At 42.2% G+C, this 24,682-nt stretch overlaps 1 protein-coding gene across 13 annotated transcripts in view; it reads right to left on the reverse strand.

Annotated features, from left to right (window-relative positions):
* The window catches only part of ATXN1 (ataxin 1), a 422,285-nt gene that overhangs the window by 135,108 nt on the left and 262,495 nt on the right, over window positions 1–24,682 (reverse strand). For 11 of the 13 annotated variants that reach the window (XM_059688693.1, XM_059688694.1, XM_059688697.1 and 8 more), the window contains one exon: window positions 17,534–17,660. The gene's annotated coding sequence lies outside the window, so the exon portion shown is untranslated. Of the gene's footprint in view, window positions 1–17,427; window positions 17,661–18,023; window positions 18,080–24,682 lie in introns of all 13 variants that reach the window. The other 2 variants (XM_059688696.1, XM_059688695.1) reach the window with 2 other exon arrangements.

The following is a 24,682-nucleotide window of genomic DNA, read 5'->3' on the forward strand; positions in this document are numbered from 1 at the left end:
CACACTTCAAAATCAATTAAAGACACGTTAAAAGATCTTGCCTGGGAAGTATTAAACCACCCGCTGTATTCACCAGACCTTGCTCCTTCTGATTACCACTTGTTCCGATCGATGGCACACGCACTTTCTAAGCAGCACTTCAAAATGTACAAAGAAGTGGTAAATTGTGTCTCTGAATGGTTTGCCTCAAAACAAGAAAAGTTCTATTGGGACGGTATCCACAAATTACCTGAAAGATGAGGAAATGTGTACATAGCAATGGACATTGCTTTGAATAAAGCACTTTTGATGTTTCTCTTGAAATTATCATGTTTTCTTTGATTACAAAATCCGAATTATTAACTGGTACACTGGTTAAAACCATTACTTTAAAATTGCATTACCTGTTAAAAACTCTGTCCAAAAGTTTAGCCAGCGAAGAAGCTGAACTGTTGCTTAAAAGAAGACTAAAATTTGCCTGAGGATTCCTTTATTCATGTGTTTCTTGTTCCTTATAAAACAAGGATATGTTCCTGGTAAAGACATTCCATTTCTGTTTCAATCTAGAGACCACTCAATATTTTAAATGTTTACCTAAAAAATAGGGAATTACCTACAAAATAGGGAAATGTTTACCTACAAAATAGAGAATAAAAATGCAATATTCATAGAAGATCAGTGGCGTTAACAGTATAAATCAAAATAATTCATCTCCTGTTAACCTTGATAGTAAATAACATCACTGTGAACTAATAAACTCTGAGCTAGAGCCTAAAGTAATAATTCAGTTTAAGACTAATAAAGTCATTTATAAAGTAATAACCACTACCTTAAATAGAGGGAATTACCATCAAATTGTTTTCAGAGTAACTTCTGTTCCCAAGGGAGCTACTGAAACCAGTGAGTGAATGTATGTTACCTCTAGGCTATGAGTTGTTAGTACACATGGAGGTACACAGTTACAAATCAAGACAGAGCATATTAACCAAAGGAGTCCAGCCTTAGTCTCAACTCTAAGGGGAGTGCTGTTAACAATGTGCTAAGTAAATGCCTGCATTTACAAAATACACATGCCTGATCCTGGAAATTCTGAGGTTTAGAGCAACCAGAAGGTCTCAGTGCTGTCTGGAATGTTCACTGACTCGTTTTTCAGCAGCAAAGGGAAAAACTGTACTTTAGAAATCACTTCTAGAAGGCAGAGACATAGATGGCCATCTTGTTGTCTTACTTTTTATTTTATAAGATTTTTAAAAATTGATTTTTAGAAAGAGAGGGAGACAGAGAGAGAGAGAAAAATATTTATGTGAGAGCAAAACATGGATTGGCTGCTTCCTGCATGTCCCCTACTGAGATCGAGACTGTTACCTGGGCATGTGCCCCAACTGGGAATTGAAGGCAACTGTTTGGTGCATGGGACGATGCCAAACCAATTGAGCCACACTGGCCAGGGCTCCTTGCCTTACTTTTGACCAGAAGAATGCAAGCTTACTTAGTTTGATGCTTCTACTGAACAGTAACAGAAAGGAAAAAAAAAGAGTGGATTTGTGATAGGAAACTATTTGAGAGATTCATCTACCCATCTGGACCAAGTCTATGCACCTAAAAATATAGGAGGGTTTCTGAAATCTTCCCAAACTGTGTAGTTGACAGTGTTGTTCTTTGGTCACCCAAAACTTCTAGAAAGGCAGAACTATAACACTCACTTGCAGACAGAGTGGACTTTCATTAAATATCTGATGAATGAATGAATGAATGAATGAATGAATGAGTCGGTAAATCAATGGTTTATTAGTATTTAGAGTTGTCTGTGTGTGACATTTTATTAGGGCCAGAAAAAAAACACACAAAAGAAATTATACAAGCGTCTTGTCCTTAAGAAGCTTCTGTTCCAGCAGGAGAAGCAAATACAAAGAAGCAATTTTAAGATGGTATGCTGCAGGAATAATGAATAAGAAACAGACATAATAGAGAGCAAAGCCTGAAGAATTGGGAGGGGGCATAAAAACGTCTAAGATAGGGTCTGATTAACTAATTCACAATAAGGTGCTATTTTATTTGTGGTTTCTGTCCCAGGATAATTTTAATAGAAAACAAGGGGACGTTTTTGCTCAGTATTTGAGAACTGAACTGCTATTAGCGCATTTCAGGAATCAGGTGAGAGACTGGCAGAGAAGATACTTCAAATAACACTAGTGGGCACAAAGTCTACCTAGTGCTGTCATGGAAAGGCTCAGCGAGGTGGGTGCATGTGTTTCTGAGCAGTTGTATCTATCAAGGACATAAAAGAAAGTTCGTGAAGGGTCTTAGAACAGGTATTTGCACACACATGTTCACTGCAGCATTACTCACAACTGCAAAGAAGTGGAAGCAACTCAAGTGTTCACTGACGGAAGAGCGGATAAACAAACTGTGGCACGTCCGTACAATGGAATATCAGCCTTAAAAAGGGAGGAATTTGTGGCACGCAACTTGGATGAACCTTGAGGGCATTATGCTAAATGAAATAAACCAGTTACAAAATGATAAATACTGTAGGATTCCACATAGATGAGGTTCCTAGAGTAGGTCAATTCATAGAGACAGAAGGTAGAATGGTGCTTGCCAGAGGCTGGGAGGAGCAGGGATGAGGAGGTAGTGTTTGATGAGTTCAGAGTTTCTATCTGAAAACTGTAAAGCATTCTGGAGATGGATGGTGGTAATGGTTTCACAACGACGTGAATGTACTTAATACCACTGAACGGTACTTGAGTAGAGTATTGTGCACCGAACTTAAAAATGATTAAGATGATAAATATTATTTTTACATATTTTATCATAATTTTTAAAATTGGGAGAAGAAGAAAATTTGTCAAATATCCATACTGTTGAAGTCTATATGCAAAGTGAGATTATTACGATTAAATTAATATTTATTTTATATAGAACATTATTGGGTAGAAGGCAGGATGGGTAGCATTCATTGATTAGGTCAGCAGCTGCTTAGTTTCTAACATGTTTGAAAAAAATGACACCCCAAGGATCAGTTAAAATTACACCATAAAAATTTCAATCCTTGAGTCTCCAGGCCCTGGTAAAATGCAATTATCCTGGCCAAGGCCTTTATCGGCTAATGTGTCTTTATTAAACTATGATTCTTTACAAGTAAACCAAGGTACCCAAAGTGATTTGAGAGGCACTGGGAGTGGGAAAGATTAGATCCAAGAGGGAGACAAGACACCCAGGGGATAGGTAGGCTGCTGAAATCAAACTGTGCCTACTCAGGAATTTCCCCACACTGCAGATAACCCTTTCCCACAGGTTTGCTCTGCTTCTCATTCTGACACTCTCCCTTCTGTGTGAAAGAGTCCCGGCCATAGGAACACATTTCACACTGCAAAACCCGGACAGAGTTTCATCAGAAGAGAAACATGGCTTCTTCTAAGCAATGTTCAACCGTGGAGACATATGTAATCACGAAAACAAATGGAGTTTTCAGTTTCACAAACTGAAATATGGTTCATCAATTTGAGATTGAGATGGAATACGTAAATATATATGCCTTGGAGCTCTGCATTTCTGGTTGCTCCAAAGGTAGGCTAGGTTTGAAGACTCCAGATCTGTGAATGATGTCATAGATAAGACAGACTGAATCAGAGGGGCTTCAAAGTCAAGATAAGTGAACATTACACAGCCCCAGCTGTGACGTCATGTCCTTACCATAGAGTATGGCTGGAGAGCTGCTGCCTGCAAGGCTGCCATGCTCTGTAGCTGGGCTGCTTTCAGTGAGCGTGCCAGGGGGCCAGGGTGTGTGTGTGTAGTGTGTGTGTGTGTGTGTGTGTGTGTGTGTGTGTGTGTGTGTGAGAGAGAGAGAGAGAGAGAGAGAGAGAGAGAGAGAGAGAGAGAGAATAGAAAGAGTTTACATAAGAGAAAGGTGGGTGAGCACCAATATTCTGCCTTGGGATAGCCTATTTTTTATTAGATACTCAGTATACCTCACTGGCATTACTTCATTACTTCCCCACAGCATCTTAGATTACAATGACTACCTCTACATGCTAATTAAGAGGACAACTGGATGCTACAACAGTTCCACTTGTTCAGACTTCGCTGTATCATTAAAATTTCTGAAAAAGCAAATAACAGCAGGTGGTTTTGATCGTAGTGTTGGCTTTGACTGTGTAGTCATGTCCCTTGTGGATTAGCATGGGTCCACTGCTTGAGGCACCACAGAAAGCACAGGTGGGTAAGGAAATCAGCTGACAAAACCTAGTGCAATAATGCACAGGTGGCAGGACACACACATCTGCGTCTTCACCCTACTTCTAAAAATAAAATTCAGTTTTCTTCCTCTAGTCTCTATACATTCTAGTATTGACTGAATAAGTATTTATAAAGAAGCATATCATTTTGATTAATATTGCATGTGAACCTGCATGTAAGGTCATGAGTCTGTACATGAAAACCATGGCAGTAAGACACTGCTTCAGCACCTGTACTGCTGCCTCTATCCTTCTAGACTCCGAGCTGGAGGCCAGACTGAACTGAGCACAGAAAACCACATCTTCCTTTCAGTATCAAATGCAGTGAGTCAGTGTTTGGGCCACGATCAGCTATTAAAGCAAATATGCAGAATCAGGAATTCCCAAACATGCCATGTTTTCCATTTCACATGATAATGAAGCTCGCCAAATATGGCCCTTTAAATAATGAGGTCTTCTACCACACATTTCTTTATCAGTCTTCCAGGTAAAATTGTTAACTAAGACATTGACAAAAATGTTTAAAATGCTGGCTGTTTCTCAGCAGCAAAAAAATGCCTTTGGCCTCTGACCCACTGCTGGGGTTTCTCAAATCCTCCCGTCTTTGAAAATGGATCTCATTCAGGGGATGGTGCCCAGTATTAACACCTGCACGCACAGGAGCTAAGCCCCCAGCCCCGGACATGCCGAGTCCGTCTCACAACACAAGAAGCCCATTTGAAAAGGGCAGTTGAAGGTCTTTAAGTGGAGGAGGAAAGGGAGGACTCTGAGTTACAACAAGTATGTTCTAGGGTGTTCGTTTCCCCCCTTGTCTTCCTCTATCCCCTCGATTTCTACTTATTCCCAATTATATGGTAGGGGAAGGTGTCCCTCGAGGCAAAGAGAGTAGAAAACAGAGGCCATCCCCAGCAGCCCACTCCACCCTGTCTACACGCTTTCATATATATATATATATGTATATATATATATATATATTTTTTTTTTACTGAAAAATTAGAAAGAAAACATGGCAAGTTATTATGTGCTTAATGCACATTTATGTGTCCTCTCCCTCATTTTTTTATCTATAAAGACAGCACTTTCAGCATCTGGCCTGTAGCCGGAGACCTGAAAAGTACCTGCTACTCCCCCTCCACAGCGTGCAGTTTCAGTGACAACAAACTGGCTCCCAAACGTACCGGTGAAAACCACAAGTTCTCACTCTCGGTGACTTGAATTTAGTGAAATGAAAGTCATTTCTATTTTAATATTTTTAAAGAGTTATACTTCATAGCCCAGTTAAAAGGTCAGTTCTTGAAATTGATAGGTGAGCACTGGTTTCACCCGATGACAGAGAATAATTTTTTAGGGAGCCTGAGGGCCCCGGAACACACTGTCTATTTTGGGGTCCTAGGAAAAAAAGAGTCTTTTAGGGTGATACTATAATGATACCTACAGGAGAACACTCTTTCAGCACATCAGCAGGTATTTATTTAAACCCCCAGGATACAGGAGTCTGGCAGAATCCCCGAAGTGATGCGATGCCTGCTGCTGGCAAGATCAGCTCCCTTACCCTGTCCCAAGTCTGGTCTCACTGTTTAGAAAGCTCAGGTGGACTTGGAACCACCTCAGCTGTGATATTTTCCTGGGATGTCTCTTTGGAAACACTCCTGAATTGTCCAGGCTAACATGTTCTCAGGCTCTGGCCATCTAACCATGTTTCTATGTGTCTTATTGATCATGTCTACACCCTGCTTCAGATCTGTCCATGAGTCTTCTCCTGTCTTCCAGATAAACTCCGAAATCCTCAGCAGAGCTAATCACCTGGCCCTCCCCCGACACTTCTTACCTGTTCTCCTCTGGCCACTCCGACTACTTGTAGTATTCCTACATCCTAGGTTCTCTCTTACCTCTGAACTCGGCACATGCTGTCCACCAAGTAGCTAAAGCTGGTTTCCCTCACCTTGACCCTGTGGCGTGCTTACTAACTGAACTGCTTTGGCCAAGGGGAAACTAGCAAGCACCTTGTGTGCTGGTTTGTCCTCTCTTGCTGCTCTTGGAAACCCTGAGATCATAATACAAAGGAGCTCAGACTAGCCTGCGGGAGGATACAACACATCATGGAGCTCCCAGCTGAAGCTCCCCTCTCTCTCAGGCCAGCCAGCCTCATGACAGCTAGATACGTGGGTGAGGCCGCCTCAGACCAATCAGTCCCAGTCAAGCTAGCCAGACTAGAACAGCCCTGCCAACCCACAGAATCATAAGAAATAATACATTTGTTGTTTGAAGCCACTAAATGGGTGGCTTGTTACACAGCATATGCTAACTGATGCGCTCACTTTATTTCCTGGTTAAAAGCTTCCAGTCTCAGGATGAAGGCTTCCTGGACCCCAGAAACTACCACATGGTTTTGTATCCACGGCCTCCTGCAGGCTCCACTAAAAGAGCAAGGGTCACAGTGGAAAGCAGTTGCCTGTTTTCTCATCTTGTTCTCCAGTGACTAAAAGGCACTTTAGCTGCTATGGGTGCCTTGCTCACAGCACATACTCAGCAAACATTTGCTGAAAGAAGATGCATGAATGTATACATTAATCTTCCGGCTTTTTCTATCCTTAATGCCAAAGAATTAGAATAGATCATTTTTACCTTTCACTACCGCGACATGTTAACTACGTCAAAACGTATTTTAGTGCTTTTCTTCTTTAGAGTTTCACTCATATCACTAGCCTTTGGGACTCTCCCTATTCTTTTTATAGATGAGACTATCAAACTATTAGGGCCTTTCACTTTGACTAATACAAAAAAAAGCACCTAAAATTCCAGGGCCCTCAGCATATGCACATGGATAATTCTGACAAATGTTGCCACCGTCGCCATCATAATTATTCTACTCTATATGTCAGAGAAGCAGAAGGCTTTAACAATACAGAACTGGCTTCACTGTCAATGCGGTGACATTGACAATTAATGACAGTTCATATCACAGAAGAAATGCCTCTACAAAGAGACTAGCAAGATGCGATTGACAGTTGATGACAATTCAATCACAGAAGAAATGTCTTTATAAAGAGACTAGCAAGCTGCAATTGTTCACCTGTTGATTTCGACAACACAGCACGATACATTTTGTTTTGTGGAGTGTCTCAGCCTAATAGCATTAGAGCTGCCAGTTACTAGAGAGAAATCACCAGGCTAACACTTCACACACATCTCATCTAATTCTCTCAACAATCCTGCAGGGTAGGTATGATCAGCCCTATTTCACAAATGAGATAGATAAGACTCAGAGAAGTTGGTCAAGTTCCCCAAGGGCACACAGCGAGTGAGTGGCAGGGCTGGGATCAGGACCCAGATATGATTCCAAAAGCCTCCTATTTGGACTAATACAGGGTGGGGCAAAAGTAGGTGTACAGTCGTGAGTAGGTGAAACACAGAGCTTCTTCTTGTATTATTATTTATTAATTATTGTATTATTTTCCAGTTGAGTGACTACAGACCACTTTTGCTCCAGGCTGCATATTTAAATCTGATGCTGTTATGTGGAAGTGGTAACTCCTTCCTGTTGGAAGACTCAGAAGTAAAGTCACAGAGAAAGAAAGTAGCAGCCAGTGGCTTCAGAGGGAGAGGAACGGGATGAGAACCCAGATGTCCGTTCTTAGTCTGAAGTTCCTGCTCCTGGACCAAGACAAGGTGTCTCTGTCATCACCTAAATTATTAATATTTAGATCCACACCTACCTCTGTGACTGACAATAACAAGTTCAGGAGGGAGAGAGAACAGGTTCTTTCTATTCTAGCTGTGCTTCCAATTCTGTATATCTAGATAGGTTGTAGGAAGAAACGTATGAAGAATGAATTTCATGAGACCTACTTGGGCTACCATCTGCTTTACCAAATTTCTTCTAATAAAGAAACCACCAAACCTGGAGAAGAATTTTAATTTTCCAACTTTAATGTAATCCACATTTTGTATTTATTGTTCACATAAATATGAGAGAACATATGAGGAATGATAAATATTTACCTTAAAAAAAAACACAACTCTACTTTTTTACAATATCAAAGTGCACCTAATATATATTTATTGTTCCAGGAACACACAGTGCCTTCCACAATTTAAACCATTTCAACAACTGAAAATAATGACCAGTTGTCAAACCACACACACCTGTCAAACAAAACTGATTTTACAAAGTCTATTCGTTAGGAAACATCTCAAGAACATAGATTGCTCTGAAAGTACAAAAAAAGTACCTTGTTCAAATACCATTTCTCTCCATTCCAGTCCCAGAGCTTCAATACCTATCCTTATTCCAGGCATGGATGAGGGAACTGACTTGCTGAGTATATACAAGGTATGCAGGAAATGTCTAGGTACACCCTAATTGGATGACCCACTATGAAGACACAGTTACATGCAATTATCTCAGCTAAATGTGGTCATTCAGTGGAGCAAATAATAATAAATCTCTGAGGGCACAAAAGTCCTTTTAGTAAAGAAACTTAAGGAACTAATAATATTTTATGCCATTTGTGGGTTTTAAATGTCCTGGGAACATTCCAGTCATCAGATTCTCTTGCTCCCCATCTCCCAACAAGGTTTGCAGGTTAGATCCTCCTCTAGTTCCTTCTTTTTTAAAAAATATCCTGGCAGCACCATGCTAACACAGACAGAAATACTAGAAGAAAATGCCAAAGTCACTAGCTAGTGGCTTCCACAATAAAGTGGCTATGGAATAAAGTCCCCAAGACAGCCAATGTCAAGTGACTGCCCCAAATTAGACTTAATCTAGGCAAGGACAACTAGGTTAGGGACTTTAAGATATAGTCCTCAGGACTTCTAGTATGTTCTTTTGGATCCAAATCAGAAACAAGGGGAAAAGTCATTTAGTGCCAATTCAATTTGACATAAAAGGAAAAGGAGAATAATTAAACAGAAGAGGACAAGGTGAATGGTGTTCCTTTTCAATGCTGGGCACATGGATAAATTACTAGAGCCCAATAAGAAAGCTCTAGTTACACCGGACTGATTTCCAGCCAAACCTGTCAACAGGAAAAGGAGCCAAGATCGACTGTAGTGGTGTTTCCCTTCATCTTCCCCTTCTTGACCTCTGATGCCTCCCAAATAGCTACCGGTATCTCCAACTCTGAATGCCAATTCTGATAAACCACCGGGACATTAACTCGATTCACAAGAAAAACTGATACTATCTAATGTTCTGAGATCGCCTAACATCCTGGCCCAGCAGACCCCACTTTCTGCCTGGACTATCCATTCATCAGTTTGTTATTCTCCAGAGGATGCTATCTGTACTAGGACGACCATGTGGCCCACGATCCTTAGTAAGTGACACTCCCATGATACTGACATTCTTTCTGGAGGCCTGCCCAAATGAAGGAAATGGAAAATCCTCTTTGAGCAAGGTGACTGCCAACTCTCTTCTAACCTCTGGAGGCCCACTGCCACTTCCTTGCTTGCCTTTAGGGAAGTATCGGCCAGCCGGTTGCTAGGACAACTGGCATCATTGCTGGGACACAGAAATAGATCGCCAGCAGAGTTGGGAACCGGGACTGCAAACTCTGATGACAGCAACAAGATACCGATTGGCAGCTAATCTGCTCTGCTGAAGGGGAGTGACTGACTAACATTACCTAGCGGACAGCTCTCGCCTTGCCATACTATCCTTTAATCTACACTTGGGCTTGATGTGCTGGTGGCAAAAGAGGGGCAAGAAACTTGCTTAAGATAAGGGCTGACTGGCTCTATTCTGAATTATGGAGCTGGTAGATGTGCAGGAACCAACTGACATTTGTATGTTTAATTTATTAACCTCCTGAAAGTGGGGAAAGGGAGGTTGTTCATGGCAGAAGCAGGAGAACCAGAAATAGGTAAAGTAATTGAGGTTGCTAAAGGGAAGGGGGGGGGGTGGGGAGGGGGATCTGCTTGGATAGGCAATGACTGTCCCCTTTCTGAACAAATAGCGCTCTAATCTAATCAAGCCTCCTCTTGGAGAACAAAGAAGAAAAGGCAAAGGAGCCTCAGAAACTAGGGCTTGCCATGGTAGAGAAAGGGAATAACCCCTGCCCAGTTCTTTGTTCTGCAGGGTGAGTTTTACAGTGCTTATGATGGGGTAGCAACTCCTAGAAGCCTTGGATTTTAGCCCTGGAGAAATTACAGTTTTTCAGTTCTATGAAAGCTACAAAGGTGTGCAAAGAAAACAAGAAATAAAGAGTAACCTAACGGAAATTTTAGACAACGCTTTGAGCAAGCGTGTTTTCATTTCTAGATGTGCAAAGCTCAATATTGCAATGCCCAGGAGGATGAACGACATAAGCCAGGCCCTGTACCGTGCAGGGGTCCTCACCAGCGAATTCTGCAGGCACAGTGGGCAGGTCCTACCCCAGTGCCAGTCACTGGGAGCTGGAAGGGAGGTGTCACAGGCACTGTGTGATCAAACTTGGGGAAGGAAGTGGGATTTATGGGTGGAAGGAGAAGATAAGAGTCCAAGGAGCGTGATGACAAGAACTTGCCAGAATTCTGGAAATAAAAGATTCTAAAGGAAATTGCCATTAGTATCCCGTTAGTATTTCCATTTGGGGGTATTCTACTTAAGGATATTGTTTCAGATCAAAAGCAGAAGTAGAAAAATATGGTTGAAAAACTAACTTCCTTCAACATTGGTTACAAACAGCTAATTTTACTATCTCTCCTAAAAAGCACTTTATACTTGTTGAAAATTACTTTTCCTGAATCATGTAACATACTTATTCGTGTGTCTGCAAAAGGTTAACATAATCCTCAGGACAAATACAAGATGCATTAATTCTTCCAATTTAAGATTCCACCTAGCATGATTTATTATATAGCTACCATTTGAAATTTAATATAAATATATTTTGGGGAAGTGGTTAAATGATTTTCTGATTATTTCATAACACTAAAAAAATTATCTATTTGTCTTTTTAAAAAATATTTTAAATCTTTATTGTTGAGAGTATTACAGATATCCCCCTTCCTCCCCATACGGTCCCCCTCCACCTGGTTCCCACCCACCCCAGGCCTTCACCCCTAGACTGTCTGTGTCCATAGGTAAGATCTCTGGTTAATCTCTTCACACCCACCCCGCCTCCCCTCTGAGATTCATCAGTCTGTTCCATGCTTCTGATTCTATTTTATTCACCAGTTTATTTTGTTCATTAAATTTCTTGTTCATTTATTTTGACTTTTAGATTCAGTTGTTGATAGGTATGTATTTATTGCCATTTTATTGTTCATACTAGAAGCCCGATGCACAAACTTTGTGCAAGAGTAGGCCTTCCTTCCCCCGGCTGCTGGCACTGGCTTCCCTCTGGCACCTGGGACCCAGGCTTCCCTCCGGCCACCAGCAGGCACCAGGACCCAGGCTTCCCTCGCAGCCCTGGCTTCCTCTGGAAGGACCTCTGGTCTAATTAGCATATTACACTTTTGTTATTATAGATTTTTTTCTTTTTCTTCTCCTCCTTCTCCTTCTCCTTCTCCCACTTCTTAAAGAATACCCTTCAGCATTTCATGTAATACTGGTTTGGTGGTGATGAACTCCTTTAGCATTTTCTTGCCTGTGAAGCTCTTTATCTAACAATGAGAGCTTTGTTGGGTAGAGTAATCTTGGTTGTAGGTCCTTGCTGTTCATTACTTTGAATATTTCTTGCCACTCCCTTCTGGCCTTCAAAGTTTCTATTTGTCTTTTTACATTAGTCCCAAGGAACAATTTATTTGTAAGTCAGAATCAACAATTTTATTTTGGCTTTATGAAAAAACAATGTTATTTAGTTCCTAGTTGCACCTCACTATTCTGTAAGAAAGCAAGAGAGAGAGAGAAAAATCTTTTAAAGAATGGTGAAAGTAATTCAAATCCCATGGTATGACATACTTTGTGAAAAATGACATATTAGTACATCAGTAACATTTTAACAAAGGTGATGGAGCCGACCAGCCTCTGAGGTGTTGAGGGTGTGGGACTTTTCTCTCTCTTTGGAAGGATTTTAGAGGCCTAATTCCTTTGTTCGGAGGCAGCACTGCCATCCAGTCATCCTTGACCTTCCTTCTTACAAGCACTGGCTCTGGAATGGCAAGCACTTCAGAAATACACCACTTGAGAAACACAGTTTTAGTTTTGGGTGTGGTTTCTGTCCATAGTTCAAGTTGAAAACATTATTCTTATTAGGGTGGAGAGGCATCATTTCTTTAAGTGGCTGAAGTTCTTGCTTCAGCTTTTGAAGATAAAGACATATAGGAACCCTAAGCAAGAGTGGTTCCAGGAGCTACAAACCCCCAATCTATGTCTTAGTCTGTGGTCATTTCTGATGGAAAGACGTTTTTGACTCTGAGCTCTCATCTTCTCAGTTGCAGAAGCAGTCAAATAAAAGGCTAGTTTTGTCTTCTCTCCCTCTGCTGTCTCAAAGCACACATATTGAGTTGAAATCCTACCTCTGCTTCAAGGCCTGAGCTGCTCAGCAATCCTTGCAGCCTTCCCTGAGAGCCCAACCCTGCGGAACCGTCCCCATTGTCCTGCCGGAGCCCCTGACGTATGGACTCCCCAGGAGGTCTGTTAGGGTCTCAGAGGACAGTACATGCAGATGACTCATCACTGGATCCCTATCAGACGTTAGCAAACCTGACACAAACAGCTTTTTGATAAATGTTATTGTTTTTTTAGTGAATTGCAAAATTAAACAGAACACAAAACCTTTTCACCTCAGCACTGTTCAGATAGAGAACAGTCTGACCAGACTGTTGATGCTTTCTTCCCACCCCCCTTTTACCCCCCAAAACACGAGTATTGTAGAAGATACACGAACACTATTCCTTCCCGACTGCCTGTGCTCTGTGTGTCTCTTCTCCTCTCCGAGACGCTGAGAGAAGGTGCTGAGAGGTTAGGGATGATGGCACCGAGGGGAAAGGGTGTGCCTGGGATGTGCTAGACTTTGCAGGCCAACTCAGGACTCGCTCTGACATCAACTTTCAGAAGTAGCAGCTCGTGCAAAGGCCCCGCCAAAGGGGCAATGGCCAGGGATGAGCGAGGCTATCAATAAGAAGCAACTGGAAAAGGTTTGAGAAACAGAAAGAAATGGGTGAGACAGAAAACCCTAGAGGACTTGAAGCTACACAAAAACTTGTGTGGGATGTGCTCAGTCAGAGACACAACAACACGCAGGCCAATTTGCAAGCACATTATGAGCAAGGGCTGAAAGAAAAGGACACCATTTTTCTTTATTTATCAAACAGTAAAATCTCCCCTTCTCCCCTGAACCGTTCTCTACCTCAGATTTTTTTTTTTATGTTAGTGCCAGAGGATCTGGCATCAAAGATGGCAAATATAAAATGTATAAATCGACAGACACAGGGAAATTCCCCAATCACTCTGATTAGAGGGGGTACATGTAATTCCCTTACTCTGGAGATTAGAAATCAGCTTCCAGTTTTTCAAAGCTTCTGAAGACAGCATAATACTGTGCAAATAGGCACACAGGTGTTTATTGTAGTCTTTCCATTTCTTCCTAGGACTATGTAACTCCTGTGCTCAGAGCAGTTATTCTGAAAAGGGGGTCGATAAACACACCAAATTCAAGAAACCTTTACTATTGTGGTCTGCAAAAGCAACGTAGATTGATGCCTCCTTAACATTTGTGAACTTCCCTTGCACACCACATGGAGGTGAGATGAACTTAATTTGCGTGGGCATACCATTCTTCATTTCCAAGTATGTGTCACCCAAAAGTACACAACATGAAAACGATGCTATTCAGTAAGCGGTGAGTTTCTAAGCAGACTGAGCACTTCAAGCCTGGTTTCTACTTTGGGAAGCAACATAAACATAAAGGGTCATAAAACGATGTGATTATAAGAAGCAAACCACCACCTTCCACAACACGCCAGAGCGGACTGCTCACAAATGAGCAATAAAGCAAGCCACTCACATGAAAAAGCAGAGGAAACACACACAGTGCAGAATTAAAAAAAAAAATAGTATCAGAAAATCCCCAAACTCTATTGCTAGTTCTATAAAGCCTTTTTAAAAGCATGTTGTTTCCTTTCACACATTTACTTAAATACATCATAGACATTTACCATCTACTTCTAAGGATTTAAGAAAATAGCCTAGTCTCTCCACACTACCCAATACTCATCAGAATTCCATTTATGTTCCTTCACTGATGGCTCAGGCCCACATATTTACTCTGTCCTGGGACAGTCACTCAAATATCAACTGAGTGCCCACTGTGGGCCATCCAGCCCTCTAGGTCTTATAGATTCACCAGAAAATTAATAATAATAATAAAACATGATTTTTGCTTTCATGGAGATTAGTTACGGAAATGGATGATTAAAAATAAATATACATGTAAGGTGTTTTAAAAAATAAGATAGGCTAGCAGTGGTTCTCAACCTTCTGGCCCTTTAAATACAGTTCCTCATGTTGTGACCCAACCATAAAATTATTTTCGTTGCTACTTCATAACTGTAATGTTGCTACTGTTATGAATTGTAATGTAAATATCTGATATGCAGGATGGTCTTAGGCGACCCCTGTGAAAGGGTCGTTCGACCGCCAAAGGGGTCGCAACCCACAGGTTGAGAACCACTGGGCTAGAGTATAGAGATGGGGTGGGTGCTATTTTATACAGGTCAGGGAGGGCTACTTTGAAAAGGTAACTTGAGAAGTCCTATTTAAGGAAGCAGGGAAGCTCAGGAAAGAAATATGGATCACCAGCTCAAACATTTACAAAGTAAGTAAATGTTTGAGTATGAAGGTGGACAGTTTTTAAAAAGTTAATTTCAAAAGTGGCTCATATTTAATTTTCAAGCAGACCCATGGGTGTGGTTCCTATATGTAACTGACTACAACTATATTCTTAGAAAGCACTCTAGTGAACACCTTTGAATGGCCCCGTGGTGCCTGGGAGGGCCTGGTGGAAAGGGTATCATGGTAAAGACAGGAATAATAATTCTTTTTCTTCTCCATAATACTGTGCTCAACATTTTAAAAACAGCAGTGCATTAAAACTGTGTCAAATCATTGACTACCTGAAAGTTTATGTTCAGAACATCTTTGAAAACCTCACGTACTGTTTGAGGCTTGACATGGTATCACATGAGCAGTTCAAAGCAATGGTTTAAACAAAAACCCACAAGACTAAAAAAAAAAGGTTAGATTGATTATAGTAACTGCAGTGCTCATTACAATGTAATCGGAAACCTAAACCACTTTTTCATAAGACACTTGTTTCCTAGGATGAAAATGCTTTAAAACAATTTCCGGAAGTACATTCTAATAGCTACCTGATTGAGAAAACAATTTCCAGTAAAACACACTGATATTGCAGCTCCCAGATCTCACAAGCCCCAGATTATTCCATAATAGCAAAGGACACTTTCACAATAAGAGATACTTTTGATTAAGTATTAAAGTGCCTCATACGACGCTCTGCCCCTTACGGGGGCCCCAAACCAAGATGCCAACTGATCCATAAGCAGTAGCCTGGAGCAAGTTACAAACTCACAACATACCACTTCATGGGGTCAGTGACTTGCCCAAGGTTGCAAACTTAGTTGTCCTTGACAATAGGATGGGGAACAGGATTCAGATCAATTGATTCCAGGAGTTGTGTACTTTCCACTAGAACCAAGGTGCTCATACGTACAAAATGGAAACACATTAAAAGACCAGCATCACTCATAGTCTGTTCACTATGACACACTGGGAGATTTCCAATGTAATCAATTTACCTTAATACACTATTTAAGCCAAGTATATAGATAAATATGCATACTTTAATAAAAATATTTAGAAAACCATGAAATAAAAAAATTCAGTGGAAATTTTTCTCTTCAATGTTAAAGCTTTTTCTCCCTGATATATGCCCTCATATTACTAAACCTTGCTTCTCAAAATATTTTATGAAACTGGAAAAAATATAGGTAATAAGCACCTGGAAAAGTTTCCTGTGTTATTAAGCTGAAAACATATATATATATATATATATATATATATTTTTTTTTCCTTACACATATGTGTCTGTACACACATAAAAACAAGTATATGTATTTATGCATACACTAGAGGCCCGGTGCACAAAATTCGTGCACTGGAGGTTGGGGTTCCCTCAGCCCAGCCTGCCCATCTCACAGTCCGGGAGCCCTCAGTGGATGTCCTACTGATGGCCACAGAGGCTCGGAGCAGGCGTCCTGTGTGTGTGTGTGTTCCCGCTGGGGGCCTGCCCCCATCTGCGTAGGAGGCTCAGAGCAGTCACTTCGTGTGTGTGTGTGTGTGTGTGTGTGTGTGTGTGTGTGTGTATGTCTGCTGGAGGCCTGCCCCCAGCCACACTGTGGAGGCTTGGAGCAGGCACCCCTCTGTGTTGATCTCTCAGGCTCCTGGCCTCCACTGCGTGTTGAACTCTCCCTTGAGCTGTGGCCAGGGTGAGGTGCTGCCTGCAGGCCACACTTTCCTCCTCTAGGATGCCATGTGCATGAGGCAGCCGATCAATGATTCTCTCTCATCATTGATGTTTCTATCTATCTCTCCCTCTCCTTTCCTCTCTGAAATCAATAAAAATATACACTAAAAACAACAACAACCTCTTCTAAACTTTTGGGGACACGGTCTAGCTCTGTGGTAAAATCTCCAGAAAGCAGAGCTGGCCCAACCCCTAAGTGTCTTGGCGGGTAAGCCCTTTGAAGCCACTGGGTACTGTTTCTTCAATTACTTGGTCCTCAAATGCCTCACGGAAGGTGACCAGCAGCTGACCTGCAGGACCTACCTGACTAATCTCAAAGTCCCAACCCAGAAGCCCCATAAAAACCAGTCAACCAGCCAAGTTTCAGCAAGAAAAGCACCTAAAACAACTGACTATACTTGCAAACCTCAGATTTTTGAAAACCAAAAAAAATCATTCCAATCAAACACTACACACCAATAAAAATCACTGCTGGTGGCAATTCCGGTGGCTAATTCTTAGCCCAGAGAATGTGAGCCCTACCCATCAACCTAAAAGAACTGCGAGGCTGTTTAAATTTGATACCACTGAACTGTACCAGGAGCAAGGGCAATCCTACAATGAAAGAATCACTGTATCCCATGCTTTTTTCCTGAAGGAGAAAGTGAGAAGTGCTTCATAGAAGCTGGGAGAAAGGCAAGTTTGCAGCAAATGAAAACAGAACCTCTCCCCTAAAAAAAAAATAATTGGATGATCACCTAGCACTAATATGAACACCCCTTCATTGGCCTGGCTCAGCCACATCCAATGATTCGCGACTCCTTGCAAGGCAAGCTGCTGCAGATGCTGCTCCTGTTAACTTACAGCATTCACTGTGCACGGTTCACTGGGAGCCCCAGCCTTCCTTCACCATGGAGACTTCCCACGAGAAGCTGGAGCGCTCCTGGGCTCAGGCGTGCTCGTTCCTCTTCCACAGAGACGTGAGGAAAACCTAGCACGGGAATAGAACAGAAGAGAAAGAAAAGGTCAATGCACCATCAAGTCATTCTTTACCCCAACAAATGAAGTTCACAATCAATTAGACTAATTGATCATTCGCCAAAGACCATTCTCCACTACCTTTTTGTGAAAAAGAAATTCAATAGTTTTGCTCTTGCCCCAGGAGACACAGCAGCATGCCACGGCCAACCTTTCGCCCTGCTCCTCCCTGCCCCCCATGAGGTTGAAGCCAGCTCTGGGAGACTTCAGAGGCAATCCCAGCTGAGATGCAAACTTGCAACACAGCCTCAAAATAGGCCCTTGGTTTTACTCTCTGCAGAAAGGAGGGAGCTGGGACCTTTTGCCATTTTCATACCTCACTGGGTGGTTGGGAAGATCAATAAGATCACTCTTGCAAAGCACTCACAGTTTCTGAGAAGAAAGGCACTATATAAACACAAAGCATTGTCAGTGGTCATAAGCCTGTTACAGAGCTCTGAGCCAGAATTTAAAAGCCAGCATTGGCTAGCCACCAACAACTGACAGTCCCTGGGGGCCCTCAAACTTCTAAACCTCAGCCAGGGCCACCAGGCTGATTCCTCCTTCCAGGGAGGGGCTGGGGGAAGCAGAGGTCTGGAAAACCAGGGAGAAAGGAACTGAGGGCCTGGGGCAGGAAGGGAAGAGGAAGGGGGAGTGGAAGGTGGTGAGAGGCATGTGCAGGCGCATCATGACCTGGTCCAGCCACAGAACTCCCTGGGGTGGCTGGTTTGCAGTATTTAGTGCACTGGAGGTTTGCGGGACTGTGAAATTTTCCACTTGGCCGTCTGCCATTTCCGCCCACCAAGGATAACACTTAGACACAGTTGTGGTGCACAGAGGACCTGTGGGGGAAGGACTGGATCATTCGTGTTTGTTGCTTTTAAAGAAAAGACCTATTCATATTTTGATCATTAATATTTTCCACACCTGGATTTTTAAAATTTTTCCCTTCTTGAAGACAGAGCCAGAAATAGCCTTTCCTGGGCCAATATTATCGAGTTATTTTGACTTGGGGATCCTTGAGGAACATACTTGAGGTAAAGGAACACACATGAGTGGTGTTGGGGACAACAGAAAACAGATTTAAGTGCTGCGCTGGGATGCTGTTTGCTTCCCAAGTAAGTCACCCCCAAGGGCCTTTCAAAGTCATGAGCACACGCTGAGCAAAGGCGGGAGTTGCAGCATTAGCATTGTGGGTGTAATATTTTTGAGAGAAAAAAGTGGTCCCTTATCTCAAAAAAAAAGACAACAATGAATGATGTCAAACCTTAGATGTGGAATTGGTAAAACACTGACAAATGCTACCTCAAAATAAGGAACTAAAAATCGGAGAGAAAGAAATTAGGACAGAAGAGAGAAAGGAGGTGCCTGCTGCCGATATAATTAACCATGCTTTTATAGTGAACACAGCTCACAAAGTGCTTGCTTATTAATTAACTCATTCATGTCAAATTTTTACTTGGTGCTTAGCACATCCACCAGGCTCTATATTTTCAGTGGTGAGCAAATCAGACAAGAACCATGCCTTTAAGGAGCTCCTTGCCTCACTGGGACGGCATTAAAGAACCGGAGCACACTCTTTTTAGTTTATGTATAAAATGTGAACACTGAACAGGTATTGTGAAGGAAAAATAAGCACTGCCATTTGAATTCATAATGGGGTAGGTACCCCATTTGAAAGGAGGGGCTCAGAAGGCTTTTCTCACAAAAGTGCCATTTAAGCAGAGAAGTGAACGACGAGAGGAAGTTAGCCAGGCACGGGGTTTCCAGGGAGAGGAAACAGCCTGTCCTTAGGGGATGTCATCCAGAGATGAACAACTGAGTTCTATGTCCTCTTGATTTTTTCTGGCCATTTCAACTGGGTCTCCTTGATTAAAATCAAGAATTGAGCAATGGACTTTATATTATTAGTTAGAGTTATTGTGGCGATTGCTTTGCAATATATAGACATATAGAATCGTTGTTGTACACTTGAAACTAACATAATGTTACATGTCAATTGCATTTCAATTTTTTTTTTTAAAAAAAAGCTGATTCTTCTTTCTGACTGCCAGGCCCATCAGAGCAGTGCACACTTAGTGGTTTCCTGGAGAGGAACCCCATAAGTGCAGGTATTAAATCTGATATGACAGCAGAGGTCCACTCTGGCCGCCTAATGCATCTCACTCACCCCATCATCACAAGAAAAAGAAGCTCTCTGCTAACACCTGCATGCCACAGCTGGAGTTCAGAAAACCCTCTCCAAAAAGAGCTAAAAACAGACCCCATCACATGTAAATGTCTGAAAAAAAAATCTTAGTACTTTGCATTAGGTTTCAAATTTGCTGGCTTCCTCTAGATTAACAATTTTTTTTTTATTATTTCTCTCATGCAGTTAAATGGCATTTATATCCACCTACCTAATATAATATTATAGGTCAACTGTAATTGGAAAAAAATCAAAATTTATTTTTAAAAAAGAGTGTCTTAGAAACCTTCTGTCTTGGTTTGTGGCTTGGTTATCCACGTGAGTAATACTTTGCAAAGAAATAAAATTGTTCCCTATGTCCCAGATCTGGTACAATTTAATTCTTCCACTAAGGAAAATCAGTTATTTGCTTTCCTCATCCTACGAAACAAAGGCTTCCTCAGACAGGCTTATTCATGTACTCCCCGTTGATGGAGTAAGTTTGAAAATCTATTTGAAACAAATAAGCCAAACTTTTATCTGCATCTCTTTCCATTTAAGACACCCAGGATAAAATGTAATTTCTGTTACAAGTTTCTCATAAAACCAAAAATAATAAAACACTCCAAGTTCAGTCTTGAAATACAAACCCTCACTTTGACTCAGTAGCTTTGACAAACCAGAAAACTTGGAAAGAAAAGGGAGGGCAAGGAAAAGGACTTCTTGAACCTGAGTTGTCCACCAGCCCTCCTACCAGCCCTGGGAAATTCTGCCTGGCTGACAGCTTCTTCCTGGCGAGAGGAGCAAATGACGCCCTGCCAATTTCTCCTTCCCCTGACTGCCCACAGCACTTACAGTCTCTATCACACATTTTAACCCAAGTCCTTTTTAATTCCGCGTTCAGTTATATTGTCTGTTTATATTCCACTGGATTTATTTAAGTCTTGAAGGCTTGAAAAGCTTTTAAGCTCCTTGGTGAAAGAAAGCTTGCCATGCCCTTCTTTTGCAGCCTCCTCAGAGTGTCTGTTAGAAGAGACTGAATCTAAATTAAATGATCCGTTTCCAAAACCTGTTCTACGACTTGAGCTGTACTCCAAAGGAACCACTGCTCTCTAGCTATAATCTAAGCCCTTCTCATTTTTCCCTGTCCTCCAGGGACTGCAGCTCCTACGATGCCTACCATCCAAATGAAAGTCCTCCATACACTGGAGAACAATTAAGTTATAACTCAGCTCTCCTCCTCTGTTCTTCCGGTCCATTGTATTTTTAGTCGAGGGTGGCTTTTGAACAGTAGCCATCTCCTTTGAAGATTTACAACCCACACCCCACCCCAGGTCACTGGGAACCTATATCTTTGATCCTCGCAGTTTTTCAAAAGCTATTATTAAGGAAACCTGTGTGTGTGGAGGGGCGATGAATGAAGTGCTTCTTAAACCTCAACCACCATCAGAAAAACCTGGAGGTCTTGTTCAACCATGTTGCTGGGTCCCATCCCCCGAATTTCTGACTCAGTAGGTGTGGGGTTTCTAACCAGTTCCCAGGTGGTGCTGATGCTGCTGGTCCAGGGACAATGCTTGGAGAACCCCTGCTCTAAGGGCAAGTCTTCGTGGATAGATAGCCAGACAGAGGCTAAGGGTCTCCTGAGTATATTCAATCACTCTCTGAGGAGGGCTACATTGGAAGGACTCTTACCTGTCTATTCCAAAGAGGTGACAGATGACCCAAAACCAAAAGGCTCACACACTTTATAATCTGGAAAAACTTCCGGTGGCTTTCAGCCTGGAGTCTTAGTCTGTTCTCTCCCTACTGGCTTCAGGTCCTGTCAGGGTCAATTCAGCCCTCTGTCTCTCCTTCCATCTTTTTCCTTTACTAGAAACTCCTTACAAAGGTATCAGCCATTGCTATTCCTGAAAGACCTTCCCTCTATCCTGGTACATTTCCAGATGGCTGTCACCTTTCTCCTGTTCACCAACAAACATGTTAACGTGTTGTATAAAATCAAGGTTGGTATTTTCCCAGGCATATCTTAAACTCTTGGAGTTTGACTTCCACCCCTTTTGTGTGTTTTTTGTTGTTGCTGTTTCTTTTCCCCCCCATAATATAATATTTTATTGATTTTTTACAGAGAGGAAGGGAGAGGGATAGAGAGTTAGAAACATTGATGAGAGGGAAACATCAATCAGCTGCTTCCTGCACACCCCCTACTGTATATGTGCCCGCAACCAAGGTACATGCCCTTGACGGGAATCAAACCTGGGAACCTTGAGTCCACAGGCCGACGCTCTATCCACTGAGCCAAACTGGTCAGGCCACCCCCTTTTTTTTTTAAGTAAACCTCCTTCTCTTTCCTTCAGATGGTTTCCTGCCTTCTAAATGCAGAGGCTCTTTTCTACCTGACTTCTTTTACAACATTTAACACAGTAGGTCTAGAGAATCAGAATACACATCCCTCTGGCCATGATGCCTGTGTTAGGGGTAGGCAGGTGACCAATGCCATGCCAATCAAAGCCTCTCGGACCGGCTGACCTGAGGAAATAATGTACCCTGTCCTAAGGAGGCCATGGAAACATGGTCTACAGAGAGCCATTCTTACCACCTGGTGAGGAAAACCCAAATGATAATGAAGCTCTTCAGTAGGGAGCAAAGCTGCAAGACAGAAGGACTGAGTCCTGACAACAGTGAGGTCCTGTGGACCCAGCCATGCCAAGTGTTAGATTTATCCCTGGCAAAATGCTCACGTGGCCCCCACACTGCCCTGCCCTCAAGTGCACACACACACACCTTCTCCTAGTTATTCAATCAAACTCGAATCTGGTTGTTGCTGCTATGAAGGGATTTTGCAGATGAAATTAAGCTTCTAAATCGATTGACCTTGAAATAGAGAGATTACTCAGGATGAGGTTAGCGACTGATCAGGTGAGCCTTTGGGGAGACAGGTTTTTCCAGGACTCAGATTCAAAGCATGAGAGGGCTGTTTGGGGGGAGGGAGCAACACCATGCGGCAAGGACCTGGAGAGAGCAGGAGCTGAGAGTGGCGCCTCGCCCATAGTCAGCAACAGAACAGGGGCCTCAGTCCTACAATCACAAGGAAATAAAATCTGCCAATAAGCATGTGAGCTCCAGAGGAGAATGCAGTCCAGCCAACACTTGGATTTCAGCGTTATGAAACCCTGAGTGGAGAATCCAGCTAAGCTGTGGCTAGACTTCTGACCACAGAAACTGTGAGAATAACATGGATATTGTCTTAAGTGGCTAAATTTATGGTAATTTGCTCTGCAACAATAGAAAACTAATACATATAGGATACAATGAATTCCATTTTGTGTTTTTTTGTTTGTTTGTTTGTTTTGCTTAAATCACTTTGAGTTTTGTCTCTTGCACCAAAATATCCTAATACTCCTGGTTTCTTGGAGACGGTCCTATTGTGGGGTTCCTTACATCACTTTGCTGCTAGTTCCTCAGCTTTCGTCCCCTCCTGTTCCTTCTCTACCCCTACAGTATGTATTCCCCAAGGTTCCATGCTCAGTGCTCCCTCTTCTCTTTCTATGACAATTTCCTTTTATTGCATATAGTTCTTAATCTGTATCCTGGGCCCATCATCTCCCCTCACAAGCTGCTGGATATATGCAGTATAAATAAATATGTCTACTTCAAAACTTCTCATCTTTTCCCCCCCTAAAATCAGTCCTCCTCTTTTATTTCTAATTCATGCTAACAGCGTCATTGTCTTCTTCTCTCTCCCCCGCATCCATCAATTGTCAAGTCCTCACAAGCCTGCACTCTATTCCCTCACCGCCATGCTGGGTCAGATCTACTCCTCGCACAGCAGCCTGCTCATTGGTCTCCTTGCCTTCACTATTCTTCCTCCAAACCATCTGAGTCATTTTTCCTGGACCAGACTTCCTAAAGCAGATTACATAATTCAACTTTCCCATGCCATACTGTGGTGCTGGTTCCTACAGCTTGCTGCAAATCTTCTAAAATCTGATGTTTAAGACCTTCACAATCTGGCCCCAACATGCCTTTCCAACTTCATCTCCTACTTCTCCCCTCATGCATGTTGTACCAGCCAAACCCAAATTCTCTCTTCATCTCTGAATGCTCACATTTCTATTCCACGTGTTAAAATTCAAGCCATACCTACCAAGACCTGTACAAGTCCTACTTTTTCCACCTTCTTTCCTCCATCCTCCTATTCTACATACAACTTTCTCAATCAGAAATACTTTTGTGAGTGAGTTCCTATAGTTTTTATTCCTTTTCCTTAAGATACTAATCATTTTATTCCTTATCCTAAAATAGGCACCATTTCCCCAGGCAGACGCTAGTAAACTGTGAAGACAGGGTTTTGTGTCTGTTTTGTAAGCCTCACGGTGCTTTTGCTAACGGTAACCCCTTGATAAATACTGTTTGATTAAATGACTGATAATCTGGCATTTGACTTTCACTCTGACATGTCCTTGACCTTCGTACTCCGTGGTTATCAAATAGGAGAGTCCCTTTCTGGTGACTTGGAGAAAAACCATTACATAAGCCAAGATGGAAACTGCTCAGTCAATCAATGAAATACTCTGCAAGAGCCTGTTTTTCCAACCCAAGACTAAAGCTGACTCTATATTTTCTTTCTGAGGAGAAGCAGCTAGGGCTCCTGGGATTGGCAGAGTTCACAAATGCTTCATCTGGATGAGCAGCTCAGCCCTGTGGGTGCAGAGCCCGACCCTGCCCTGCTCACAAAGGATCCTGTATGTCAGTCATGGAAACCGAAACCCCCCTTCCTTCCACAGGGAAGGCAAGGGCAATGCAGAACTTTCCTGAGAGTAGAAGCAGTT

Source organism: Myotis daubentonii, chromosome 3 (assembly GCF_963259705.1).
Source record: "Myotis daubentonii chromosome 3, mMyoDau2.1, whole genome shotgun sequence".
In the NCBI taxonomy this organism is placed as follows: Eukaryota; Metazoa; Chordata; class Mammalia; order Chiroptera; family Vespertilionidae; genus Myotis; species Myotis daubentonii.